Source organism: Nuphar pumila, chromosome 6 (genome assembly GCF_984573655.1).
Source record: "Nuphar pumila chromosome 6, dmNupPumi1.hap1.1, whole genome shotgun sequence".
In the NCBI taxonomy this organism is placed as follows: Eukaryota; Viridiplantae; Streptophyta; class Magnoliopsida; order Nymphaeales; family Nymphaeaceae; genus Nuphar; species Nuphar pumila.
In genome coordinates this window covers 112,861,321-112,876,231 of record NC_143254.1, presented here as the reverse complement: position 1 = coordinate 112,876,231, position 14,911 = coordinate 112,861,321, and the positions used below count along the sequence as shown (strand labels likewise).

The 14,911-nt window shown below is 34.9% G+C and overlaps 1 protein-coding gene across 1 annotated transcript in view; it reads right to left on the bottom strand.

Annotated features, from left to right (window-relative positions):
* Positions 1 to 4,307: 4,307 nt before the first annotated feature.
* Positions 4,308 to 14,911, bottom strand: part of LOC149835752 (Pentatricopeptide repeat (PPR) superfamily protein) — a 31,556-nt gene continuing 20,952 nt past the window's right edge. The window contains exon 4 of the mRNA XM_090008731.1: positions 4,308 to 4,397. The gene's annotated coding sequence lies outside the window, so the exon portion shown is untranslated. The remainder of the gene's footprint in view (positions 4,398 to 14,911) is intronic.

Genomic DNA, 14,911 nt, shown 5'->3' with positions numbered 1-14,911 from the left:
TCCAACGGTTAGAATTCTAACCGTTGGAGGGGCTCCAACAGCTAGTGGAGCCCCTCCAAGGCTCCTTTTCCCTCTTATAAATAGGGGAGTTCCCCCTTTGTAAACTTCACTTCTTGGAGCTTTTGTTCTCCAATCCTCTCAATAAAATTCTTTATATTTTGTATGCCTTTGTGCATTTGAGTTTCTTTATTGTACCTTTGTGTACATTTGTTCTAAGTGTTCTTGTGCTTTTGTGCACATTGGTGGTGTTGTGCTCATCGCACACTTTATCTCATTTTTTGAGATATTTTCACATCAGCAACTACGTTGCCACCACCTAGGCACAAGGGCAGTTCAACCATTCATTATTCTTATATATAGTGTTATTTTTTGTATATATATAATTATATGTGTGTGTGTGTTTGTGTGATTTGTTATGTGAAATCATGAAAACATGCTTATATATATATATGTGTGTGTGTGTGTGTGTGTGTGTGCAACTTTGCTTTTGAGATTTTTTCTATGAAACATTGAAGGCATGCACAGTTAATTTTAATTGATTATGTTTTTTATATATGTGTGTGTTATTGTTTCTGATGATTTTTTCTATAAAATCCTGAAAGCATGTTTAGTATTATGTTATTTATATATGTATGTGTTATTGTGCTTCTGTAAAAGGTTGAAAGCATATTTTGTTGATTATACTGAATATGTTATGAATAATTGAAATAAAAAAACAATATATATATATATTTGTGTGTGTGTACAATTATGTATATGTATATTTTGTCTATGTATATTAATATATTTTGTAAAGGCATGTATAATTTTGTACTTGTGTAATGAAAACATTTTATTAGTAAAAGAATCAAACATGTTTTTATGTATATTTTTTATATTTTAATTGGGGTACCGACTAGTCCTGCCTAGTCCTCCATTAGTCTTTTTAGGGGTCTGCCGTCTAGGCACTGCCTAGTGCTTTTGCTAGTTCTTATACATGCTTAGTGTAGCTTCAGTAAGGAAAAATAGATGAAGCAAATTAAAAAAAATTAATCAATCTTGTCTTAGACAAGTTCAGGGGCACAATGAGAAACTAAGTTTTAATTCATTTTTCTGCAAACATAACCAAAGCACGGCCAATAATCATCACCTATATATACTCAAATACTGCAGAAGCTAGACAAAAAAAAAACAATATGGAGGTTATCAAAAGGAACTGATCTGTTACTAGAGATGACCAAGAAAAGCCTATATACTCTAGCTGAAGGTGGGGCCCTATTTCCAAGTGGCCTTCAACTCAACAGGTATCAATTAGATTTTTACGGCATGCATTGGAAAAAGATGGAAACACTGGCACCCTTCCAACTATAGACATTGTCAGTCATGTCAAGGTTGAGCAGGAAGTTGCTTAGTAGTTACATTATGTCCATCTATTCAAGTTATTTTAATTGCAGACGAGCATCTTCAATACGGTTTCCCATCTACACTTCTTAGAGAAAAGAAGAAATAGGATCCTACATATTATTATATGGAAAAAGTGCAGGAAGATGATGGGAAGGGCTTCCTCCTTAACCCAAAGATCCAACCAAAACTGAGTGTTATGTACATTGCATCACCAGTTCACCACCTTTAACCATGCAACCTTCCTTTGATGCCAAGCTATGTCACATAGGTGCGGGTGCCGATGCGGCACTTTAAAAAAACTTGGGTGCGGAGGTGCGGGGAGGGCATATATATATATTAATATAAGTTAATAATGTGTGTATGTGTGCATTTATGTATTTATATATATAATATAGATAAAACTGCATTTGGTTAGAGTTAACTGAATTTACTTTTAGACAGAAATGGACCTTAGTGTGGTTAACTTCACCTGACACAAAGGAAGCCGTGTCCAAGTGTCGCACCCGCACGCGGGTGCGATGCCCTGTTAGAAGAGTCCGTGTTACATAGATGCCAAGCAATTTGGTTAATAATTTTCTTTAAACAGAGACTTGGCATTTCCAATGTAGACAAACTTTGGCTGAGCATTTAAGAGTGAACATTTATGGAACTTTCTCTAAAACCATGCCCAATTTTCTCAGAAGAGTGCAGGAAAACACAATCCAAAGAAGCACCTTTATCCAAGTACAGCCACCTGCTGGTGTCAAGTACCATACAATCCCTACAGATGGAGGTGAGGAGGATAGATAACAAAAAATTAACATAGGTAAGTTAAATTCTATGTTAAAACATATTTAAAGTTTTAAACACCACAACATTACCATGATATTCTCGCTTAGGAGCTCCTTTATCCATTGTTGCTACTTTCAACTATTTCCATAAAAGACAAAAACAACACAATAATTGTTAATATCTTCATCACAAGATGGAGAACACAGTAATTGTTAATATCTTCATCACAAGATGGAGTCATAAAGGACTTGAAATAATATCAGTCTTCGAAGGATAAGCTCCTCATGGTGTCTTGCACAAAACTCCCAAGAGCATATCTAGACAACAGACATAAAGGAAATGAAGTCAATATGAGGTAAAAAAGAATTATGTTAATAAGGAAAAAATATAGAAAGATATTTTGAAGGCAAATCCTTTATGAGGAAAAAAAAAAGAAATATACCTTTAGATCCATGGAGAAAACAACCCTGAGTTGCCCATCACATACTACAAATAGTTGCTCAAACACACTTTCCTGGGTTGCCTTTCAATAATCCAAGACAACATGACCAGATGGCGTATGATACTCGCAAGGCTCTGCATCATGGGTTCTATAGAGTTTGCACCGGGAAGAGAGAGAGAGAGAGAGAGAGAGAGACTGCGTGGTTGAACAGGGAGGAAAGGCTAGGAGGCAGGAATTTACTGAAATGCCCTGTCATGTTCATATGACAAGGGTAATCATCCTTCAAAATAGAAATTTTAGAACAATTTCATAAATGACAAAAAGTCCATGACAAACTGATCCATCATTTCCAAATTCTTATATCGCTTTCAACTTTTTGTTTGCTAGTGCCTGGACGGAGTGCTGAGAGAGAGAGAGAGAGAGAGAGAGAAGTCAAACATGTTGATTGAAAGAAACAACAAACCTCATAATATGAAATGATACCATTAGAAACATTAAGAGATAAATTATAAATAACATTGGTGTATACACTGAGATGACTAAACAGAAGATTTGTAATGACACGAAACATCAACAACAACAAACAACAACTACGCCTTCATCCCAAAATAATTGGGGTCGGCGATATGAACCAAATAAGAAAATCATTCTGGGTCTTCCACATGAATCCTTCTCCTCTAATCATTTCTATCCAATGTCATGTCGTCGGTGAGGTTCAAAGCATTCATATCCTTTCCTATCATCTCCATCCAAGTCTTCTTAGGCCTACCCCGACCTCTTTTAACTAATATATTTTCTCATTTCTCCATCCTTCTAACTGGAGCATCATTAGGCCTTCGCCGAATATGTCCAAATCACCGTAAACGATTCTCTCTCATCTTATTTTCAATGAATGCAACGCCTACCTTCTTATGTATCTCCTCATTTCGAATCTTATCTTTTATTGTATTTCCACACATCCATCGAAGCATACGCATCTCAGATTTGTAATGACACGAAACATACACACTTAAAATGGCAAATTTCCATTGGCAAACAAATACTCAAGTTGAATGAACTTGTCAATGTGCTCCTCTTTTTTTTAATAGGCAAGCGGAAAGCCCCAACCAGTGCATTGAAAAAACTACATAAAATGAGAGTGATTTAAAATTACAAACCATACGAGTACCAATCCAGAGGTCTGTCCTTCCAACACTAACTATATGTTACCATAATTAATCTCAATAAGTTTCTTGCAATCCAGTCACAAAATATGGGCACTCTTAAAATTGAATCCTTAACTGTCATAGCATATGCAGCACCGTGTAAAGGATCAGTCTTGGGTAACCACACCCTTGGATTTTTCAATATTTAAAATGTGCATGTCATCCCTCCTTGAAGATTTAATAATTCAGCTTTTTAGCCTTACCAATCTGAAGCAAGATACAAGTCCAACAATTCCTTCTGCTAGTTCATACTCTTGAAGTATATCTATGATCTTTGAAGAATGAGACCATCAAACATTTCATCAGTGGATTCGCCCACAAGCTGGAAGCCCGCTATCACTTCCCTTTACTGTTGCTTTCCACCTTTGCAGGCACGTCATTTCCAAGTCAGATCAATGAACACCTGCATCCCATCTCAACATGAATAATAGGAATGCGCTACAGCTCAGTTCCATAAAGTCAAATAGTTGACAGAATAACACTCTACATAGGCAAGCTGCAACATTGCGACAACGAATTGTCCATTACAAGATGTGAAGCTTCAAAGCATTCTTGGCAACACATTCACTAGAAGGTGTCTTCTCAAGTCAGCACACCTGACCAGGCACAGATGTGACGTTAGTTGAAGCACAAACATTATAGAATAAAATGAAGTATCAGAAAACATTGAAAATAGAGACACAATTTAAACAAACAGTTATAAAAAAATTATATATATTTAACTTAAGACAAAAAATTAAATTCATTCTATCTATAGGCATACCCTTCCAACAAAGTATCCATAAATTCTTCGAACCAGACAAACAATAGTGATAGACAACAGCAATGACAGATACAACAATGCCCTAGCTAAATCTAAGGTTTAATCTTGGAAAATTTAGGAAAAATTCCTGATTTGGACCTGATTTTTGCCTGAAATTCCACATCAGGTACCATATTTTCTAAAATTCCTGATACAGACCTAAGTTTTCTCCGATTGTTACATAGAGACCTGCCATTATACCCATTCCGGTAACTTGGGTTAAAGTTAAACTAAGGTTGACTCAAACAGAATGGCCAAACTACCCTCACAACCATTTCTGCGCAACTGCTCCTTGTTTGCATCATCCCACAAAATCCCACTCTCACCGCCGTCTCTATTCCCCTTCCCCCATTTAGGTGCAGGGTTGGAGGTCATGGCTTTCTTCTAGGAGTTTAGATTTGACCATTATTTTCTTGTTGATGACGGTAGTATCAGTGGAGGAAGTGAGTCGTAGTCGAGAAGTGGTGCTCAGATGTAACGACACTTTTGATGCATTTCAGGCTTCAAAACTCACAAAGGCAGAAAGAATAAATATGGTAACTCTATATAGGGTTGTGGCCAAGACCACTTTTCTAACTAATGATCTATCTATTGGCTACTTTCTAAACCAAGACCTTCTTGGTCACCCAGCATGGCAACGCTCAACAATGAGGTCATACAAGCTTTCCTCCCACTGCTTTTGGATTTTTAGCGCATCACACTGTTTTGTGTCACCTACCATAAGAATACAAGGATCTCTTAAAGTGCCTAACCATGTGACACAGGCCAATCACATGACAGCATTCTGAGTGGGACCTGCATTCTGTTGCTGTGGGTTGTCCTTATAAAACCAAACACGTAGATCACATCCATCCGGTTAGAGTTAAGAGAAAAGAACAAAAACATCCATGAAAGTTGTGGTTCACATGGTAATTCTCATATTTCCAGTTTACCATATATATATATATATATATATGGGTGCTTCTATGGTGGTACACGCTTGATTTACATAGTTCTAAGCTCCAAAAGAGAAATCTACCGTTGGATCATGTTTAGTATATTCTATTTATTACTAGCATGTGTTAAAGTTGACTCAAATATGAACTACCATTATTTTCATGAATTGTGAGCCATTGATTTTCACTGTCTCAAAAATAAAATCTTATGACGTACTAAACATGATAAAACCTTCTAATATAGTAAAATAAATTATGCTAAACACATCTGTATGGATAGATTTACCATTTGGTGGCTAGATCTATGCAACTAAGAGTGTGCACAACCATATGGTATCATGGTACAGAACCATCAAATATTTTCCACATATATATAGCCCTGTCATGAAATTCCAGTAATGAAACAAGCGAAAATACAAGAGGCACAAGCATTAGTTCAGCAAAAGATAATACAAAGTGAGAACAATCTCAAGAGCATAACAAATGCACACAATAGCCACTATGGGCACACACAACACAACACAAAAAATAAAAGCTTTCACTAATGAAATGCTTAGAAAAGCATTGTATTACATAATAGGGGAGTGCCCTATTTATAAGAAAAAAGGAAGTAAAAGGGAGCTGAGTGCCCTATTTATAAGCAAACAGGAAGTAAAAGGGGGCAGCCCCCAGCTGACCGCTGGGACTAGCCCAACCACTAGTTGGGGTTGTCCCAACAGTCACATAGTACAACATTTAAATAAAAATAAAAATAATAAAATAATTAACAAAAAACCTTTAGTGGGTCAACCCCTATAAACATGGAAAATGATTGAAATACCCCTTATGGGTATTTCAGTTTATATATATATATATATATATATATATATATATATATATATATAACTAGTTGGGGTTGTCCCAACAGTCACATAGTACAACATTTAAATAAAAATAAAAATAATAAAATAATTAACAAAAAAACCCTAGTGGGTCAACCCCTATAAACATGGAAAATGATTGAAATACCCCTTATGGGTATTTCAGTTTACATATATATATATATATATATATATGAGAACTGAACATATTAGGTCTCATTTCTCGTTCTGCCCCGTAATTTTAAAGTGTTTTATGACAGATCTGAACTGTTAGATGTGTTTAGCATGCTTGATTTAGTGGGAATCAACTCTTGGATCACGCTTTTTTGACAAAAAAACATGTTTTTATGAGCCAATAAAAAATGGTACCTTCATAGCCATTGATTTTGGATTGCCGGAGAAACATGTATATAGGTCAGATTCGGGTGATCCAAAAGCTGGTTCCCACTAAACAAAACCTATAGATCACATCTATGGTGTTAGATGTGAGAAAAAATGCCAAAAACGACAATTTTTGAGGGGGCAGAACGAAAAGGTGGGCAGGAGAACATTACTGTCTCTCTGTATATATATACATCTTAACTCTCCTCCTCAAACTTACGGTGTGATCACCGAAAGTTTGCCAAGAAGAGACAGAAAACGAGGTAAAGGCAAGGGCTTAGTGAAAAAATCCGTTGTATTATGAAGTCACATAAGACAACTCAATGGTTTCTCTCAAGTGTTCCTATCAGACATATTGGCAGTCCATCTCTATGTGCTTGGTTCGTTCTTGGAAGGTGTGGTTGCTTGCAATGTAGATATCACTCTTATTGCTGCAACACATATTTGAAAGACTTAAGATGACTAAGCCCATATATTTTAAAAGACTTTGTTGTAATGAAATGAGGGGAAATACAAATAACAAGTGAAAAACACTTGTAGGTCCAATAATGAACAAGAAACAAGAAGATTACACAAGCACTTAGAGTGCAAACACATAAACACACAAAGGGGTAATGCCAAAAAAGGCAAAAAGAAGTGAATATTTTTTAGAGAGGGTAAGAAAACAAGATACAAATGAGAGGGGGAGCACCCCCTTTATATACACAACAAAAGAGAGAGAGAGAGGGAGCATTGGGGCTCCCACAATGGAGTCATCGAGAGCCCCAACGACTCCCTTTGTGGGGTCCCAAAAGGAAAATAAAAGACAGAAAAAAGAAAAAAAGAAAAACCTAGAAAAAGTTGTTTTAAAAAACAACTTTTATTACATGTGAAAAGATCAAAATACCCCTATCAAGTATTTTGGAATAAATAGAAAAATATATACACACATGTATATATTTTTTTTTAACACGCCCCCTCAAACTTTATGGGGAGAGAACCGAAAGTTCGCAAAGAAGAAATAGAAAACGAGGAGCAGGAAGAGATTTGGTGAAGAAGTCTGCCAATTGATACTCCGATGTGACATAAGGCAAAGTGATAGTTTCTCTTAAATATTCATCACAAACATGGTGACAATCCATCTCAATATGTTTGGTGCGCTCATGAAATGTATGATTACTTGCTATGTAGATCGCACTTTTGTTGTCACAACACATCTTTGAAGGAGTTGAGATGATGATCCTCATATCACTGAGAAGACGACTAAGCCACACAATCTCCATGGTTGTAGTTGTCATGGCACGATATTCAATTTCGGTGGATGAGAGCGATACTTTTGCTCCTTTTTGCACCTCCAGGAAATAAGTGAATCCCATAAAAAAATAAAAAAAAAACAGTAATTGATATTCGATCATTGAGATTACCTCCCCAATCAACATCAGTATAAACAGTAAAATCAAAAGATGAGAAAGAAGATAAGAAAAACCCTTTTGAGATAGTTTTCTTGATATATCGTATAATTCTCATTACTGTTGTCATATGAACTGTCGTAGGAGCATACTGAAACTGGCTTGCCGCATGAACCACATGAGCAATATCTGGTTGGGTGATAGATAGATAAGTAAGAGATCCAATTAATTGACGATAGGGGGTAGGATCATCAAGCAAAACACCATCTTCAAGTCTTAATTTTGCATTTATAACTTTTGGAGTCTCCACTTTCTTTTCGTCTGAAATCCCCGACTCAACACAAATGTCAACAACTAATTTCATTTGAGAGAGTATGTATCTTCTATGTGAATAAGTCACTTCAATACCTAAAAAATATCTTAAGAAACCCAAGTCAGACATACAAAAAGTTTTCTTTAAAATAGTTTTAGTTTCGTTAACTCATTTATAATTTCTCGTGATGACCATATCATCAACATATAAAAGAAGGATCACAATAGAATCACCTGTTTTTTTGACAAAAAGAGCAGTGTCAGTATAGCAGAAAACAAAACCTAAATTAATTAATACATTACTGAATTTATCATACCAAGCTTTAGGTGCTTGTTTAAGACCATATAATGTCTTTTTTAATTTTAAAACTTTTTCATTCAAATTCATGCCAAGAAAAGGATCCATATAAACTTCTTCACCAAGATCTCTATTTAAAAAGATATTTTTATTGGTTAATTGATAAATAGGTCATTTTTTAATAGATGCAATAGCATTAAGAGCTCGAACACTTGTCATTCGAGCAACCAAGCAAATGTCTCATCATAATCTACCCTATACTCTTGAGCATATCCTTTGGCCATTAACCTAGCCTTATATCTCTCTAAAGACTCGTCACCTTTAGTTTTTACTTTAAAGACCCATCTACATATCCTATAGGTTTCTTTCCTTGTGGAAGATTAACTATTTTTCAAGTTTGAGCTTTCTCAAGTGCATTAAGTTCAAATTCCATAGGTTCATTCCAATGGGGATATTGCTTGACATCATTATAATGAGATGGTTCGTAGAAAGAGTGAAGGGATATTAAGCATGCTCTAAAATTTGGAGAAAAAGAGTCATGGAATACAAATCTATTTGGTGCTTTAGAAATACAATTTGATCTTCTATGTGAAGATTCTTCTAAAGATGTGTTTTGAGAGAATTTGTCGAAAGCACATGGATGAATACCTTCTTCTCTTCTAGTATAAACTTGTGTATTACTTGTTGTATGTTCATTTAAATCTTCATGTAAACCATTATCATCATTGTGAAGAGATTGTTCACTATGATTAACATCATCATTAAGAGACTCAAGAATCGCAATAGAATTAGATTCATCTTTTCGAGGAAGTAAATCAAATAAAAAGGAGTAATCAATGTTTTCTTTTGGTTCATTATTTTCAAAACCATTTTCTTTTTCAAGAAAGGTAACATCTTTTGAAATATAAAGGTTGTTGTTTATTGAGTCAAAACATTTGTATCATTTTTTATTTTCTCCATATCCTAAGAAAACACACCCAATAGCCTTTAGAGAAAGCTTATCATTCTCATGAGTAAGAACATAACACTTACAACCAAAGATTCCAAGTCTTTTAAAATTCGGAGTCATTTTATAAAGTTTTTCAAATGGAGAAATATTGTTTAATGATGTTGAAGGAGTTTTATTAATTAAGTATGTTAAGGTTAGAACGGCTCCGGCCAAAAAGGTTTTTGGAATATTCTTTGAGACTAAGAGAGTCCTAGTAGTTTCTATTATATGTCTATATTTTCTTTCCGCTAGACCATTTTGTTGCGAAGTTTTAGGACAAGATCTTTGATGACAAATCCCATTTTGTCGCAAATAGGTTTGAAAATCATTTGACATATATTCTCCTCCCGAATCCGATCTTAGAATACAAAGATTATTTAAAAATTGATTCTTAATCATTACATGAAATTCTTTAAAGAAAGAAAACACATCGGATTTTCGATTTAAGAAGTAAATACATGTGTATCTAGTGAAATCATCAACAAAAATTACATAATACGAGAAACCTCCTTTAGATATGATAGGTGAGGGACCCCATACATCGGAATGAACTAATTCAAACGGTCGTGTAGACACAATTTTTTTTCAAGGAAATGAAATTGCTTTCATTTTTTCAAAGATGCAATCTTTACAAGTCATGTCTTTTTCATTACATGTACTTCCCAAAAAAGGGAAAAGAGCCATCTTTAAAAAATTAGGGTGGCCAAGTCTCTTATGTCAAACTTCAATGCTTTTAACATTTACAAAATTACAAAATGACTTGGATGGAAGAGTCAAAAAATCCATAAAAAATAGATCGCCCCTCCTATGGCTTGCCCAATCAGCTTCCCTGACTGGAGATCCTGCACAGTGCAATCTTTAGGTGAGAAAGAGACTTTGCAACCATGATCGGTAATTTGAGAACAGAAAATAGATTTAAATTTATTTTTGGAATAAGAAAATTTTGGGAATATTTTAAATCAAGTGTTCTAATGCTTTCAATTTTTAAAGAAATCCCATCGGTCATTGAAACATAAGATGATGAGGGGTTGGAATAGATTTTAGAAAAGATGTTTTTATGCGGTGTCATATGAAAAGAAGCACCGGAGTCGAGAATCCACATACCTGGAGGAGATGATGATGCGATGGCGGCACCCGAAGTAGATGACGGCTTAAGAAGATGCTGGAGTGCCTTCGAAATTTGATTAAGAGTATCTTTAATATTTCCTTCGTTGTTGTTCATTTCTTCTTTCTTTGGCATAACTTCACCAACGGAAGCCACTTTTCCTTTAAGCTTAGGACAAACTGGTCTAATATGACCCGGTTCATTGCAATAGTGACAAGTAACACCCTTTCTAAATCCACTATTATAATTAGATCCATTTTTGGCAAAATGAGAAGGCTTATAGGCTTTAACATTTGATCCCGGCCTAGTTACGACCAAGACATCATCATTCTTATGAGTCATGCCAAGACGAGTTTCCTCTTGGCAGAATTCGGCAAGGACATCTTCAATAGGTAAGGCCTTGCTCCTATGAAGAAGAGATGCCCTTGTTCAAATTCCGGTCTAAGACCGTGAAAAATTGAAAAAAAGTGTTTTTTTCAATTTGTTCTCTTTTCATTTCAATATCTTCTGGGGCCACCCATTTAGGCTTAAGAAGAGCAAGTTCATCCCAAAGGAGAGACAAAGCACTAAAATAATCGCGGACACTCATGTCCCCTTGTTTAGTGGATCTAATTTTTTCTTGACAAAAAATGGTCTAGCTAGATCCTTTTGGGTATACATATCATTAAGGAAGAACCAAACTTCATTAGCTCTTCTAAACTTAACAATGTTGGCACAAATTTTTATGTCAACATTGTTCATGAACTACGCCAAAATCTTGGCATGGTTACTTTCTCAATCTTTTACCGTTGCTTGATGATCATGAATAGTTTTAAGGCGATCTTCCCCATCAAGAGCCTTTTCAACACCACCTTCGATTTTGGTGAGCTTCAATGTTGGTTCGAGAGAGGTCCACATCACGAAGCCCCAAAGTTTCTTTCCACGAAGGCAATTCTCCATAGCCGATGCCCACATCAAATAATTTGAACCGTTGAGCTTAAAGGAGAGCTCTACTCTAGAATCGTGCTCCATGTTGAAGAGAAGGTCCCAAAAGGAAAATAAAAGAAAAAGAAAAACCTAGAAAAAGTTGCTTTAAAAATAACTTTTATTACATGTGAAAAGACCAAAATACCCCTATCAGGTATTTTGGAATAAATAAAAAAATATATACACGCATGTATATATATATATATTTAACATCTGTAACCAAGTAATTTTCATAGTGTTCATTGTCATTGCTCGATATTCAGCTTTGGTGGATGATAGAGAAATTTTTTGTTGCTTCTTACACCTCCAAAATATAAGTCCTATAAAAACACACACAAACCAGTATTTGAGATTCTATCATTAGGATTACCTCCTCAATCTGCATTGGTATAATCAATTAAATCTAAAGAAGAGGAGAATAGAAATAGCCCTTTGGTTATAGAATTTTTGATATATCGGACAATCTGCAAAACAACACTCACATGCACCGTAGTGGGTGCATGTTGGAACTGACTGGCTGAGTGTACTGCATGGGCAATGTTTGGTCTTGTGATGGATAAGTAGGTCAAGGATTCAACCAGTTACCGATATGGAGTTTGATCTTCAAGAGGAGTTCCATCCTCCAATTTTAGTTTTGCATTTACAAGTTCTGGTATGTCAACCTTCTTATCATCATAAATTCCAGATTTTGCAATAATATCTGCAGTCAGCTTCATTTGAGACAATATATATCATCTAGGTGAGTAGGCTACCTCAATACCTAGAAAACATCTTAGAAAACCAACGTAAGACATATCAAAATGTTTTTTAAGAATATTTTTAATTTCACTAATTCCCTTTTTGTCACTCTTTGTGATGATCATATCATCAATATATAATAGAAGTATGATAATATCAGTCAGGGGCGTAGCTAGGATTCATGTGAGGGGGGGGGCAAACACGGTTGTAGAAAAAAAAATTATTTGTGTGATAGTCGGGGGTTTGGGGGCAGCTCCCCCGAAAAAAAAATTTGAGATAAAATAAAAAATGGCTACAATTATTAATAAAAATCTATTTCATATGGACAAATCAAACTATTTGTTGCAGTCAGGGCTGGGCTAGGACTGGGCTGGGCTAAAAAATGGATAAAAATCTATTTCATATGGAATCAGGGCAGGGCTACGACTGGGCTTAAAAAAAAAATTAATTGTTTGGGGAGGCAGGACTGGGCTACAGCGCAGTCCTGCCCCTCCTAGCTACGCCCCTGATATCAGTACATGTATCTTTAACAAAAAGAGCAGTGACAGTATAACATGACCTATATCCCAAGTTTAACATAACATTACTAAACCTATCATACCATTCTTTGAGAACTTACTTAAGTCCATACAAAGTTTTCTTTAAACAAAGAACTTTCTCTCTCTTAACCTCAAAGACCAGGAGGAGGATTCATGCACACTGCTTCATTTAAGTCACCATTCAAAAAAGCATTCTTAACGTCAAGCTGGTAAATAGGTCATTTTCTAATGGATGCTAAGGTAACAAGTGTTCTAACACTAGTTATATGAGCTATAGAAGAAAAGGCATCTTCATAGTCTATCATGTATTTTTGGGAATAACATTTGGCCACTAACCTAGCCTTATATCTTTCTAATGATCCATTCTCTTTGCTTTGAAATTTGTATACTCACTTACATTCTATAGCTTTTTTTCTTATAGGTAATGGTTGCATTTCTCAGGTCATGGCTCTCTTAAGTGCTCCTAACTCTAGGTTCATGGCATCAATCTATTCGAAAAAAAAATTAGCCTCTTTGTAGGTTGAGGGTTCATAAAGGGAGTGGATAGACATAAGACAAGCTCTATATCTAGGTGAAATGTTTTCATATGACAAATCTTTCAGGATGACTAGAAATTCTACTATATTTCCTAGTGCTAGTTTCTCCTAAATTTTGGTTTTGAGAATACTTATCTAGTACACATGGAGGGCATTCAACAATTCTTCTAGAATAGCTTTGAATATCCTGATTATGGGTATCTTCTATGGAAACCACATAATCATCAACATGCATATCATCGAGATCATTATCAACATGAATAGATTCATGTGAAGCTTTGTTTAGAAACAAATCAAATAAAAAAGAATACTCAAGATCATCCTTAGGCTTATCAAAACCATTTTCATTTTCGAGAAAGTTAATATTTTTTGAAACATATAATTTGTCATTTTTCTTAACATAACATCTATACCCTTTTTTATTATTTGCATAACCAAGAAACATGCATTCAATGGCTTTAGGAGATAATTTGTCTCTTTTTTCTATAAGTACGACACACTTACATCCAAAAATTCTTAGAAGTTTTAAATCTAGAGACGCTTGATAAAGTTTTTCAATAGGAGAAATGTTTTGTAAAGAAGATGAAGGCATTCATTTGGTAAGATATACCGTGGTTAAGGCAAATTCAACTAAAAAAATATTTGAAACATTTTTAGAGATAAGCAAAGTTCTCGTAGTTTCAAGGATATGATGATGCTTTCTCTCATCTAAACCATTTTGTTGAGGGGTATTTGGATAAGATTTTTTATGTGAAATCCCACATTTTTTAAAATAATTTTTGAAATCATTGGACAAATATTCTCTCCCTAAGTCTGATCGACAAATGATAATATTACTTTGAAATTGATTTTACACAATTTTGTGAAGTTCTTTGAAACAAGAGAATACATCAGATTTTTGCCTAAGGAAATAGATTCAATTATACCTAGTATAATCATCAATAAATACAACATAATAGGAAAGACCTCATTTTGACATGACCGGAGCCGGTCCCCGTACATCCGAATGCACAAGTTCATAAGGTTTGGTTGAAATAAAAGTTCTCGGGCCAAAAAGAATTTTCTTCATTTTTCCAAAAATACATTCATTGCATATGAACTCTTTAAAACAAGAGTTTTTCAAAAAAGGAAAAAGAGCTAACTTAGATACATTAGGAAGACCTAATCTTTGATGCCACACAAAAATATTTTTTTTCTTAACAAAATTACAAAATGATTCTTGAGGAAGATGAAGAAAATTCATGTAGTAGAGGTTTTCCCTC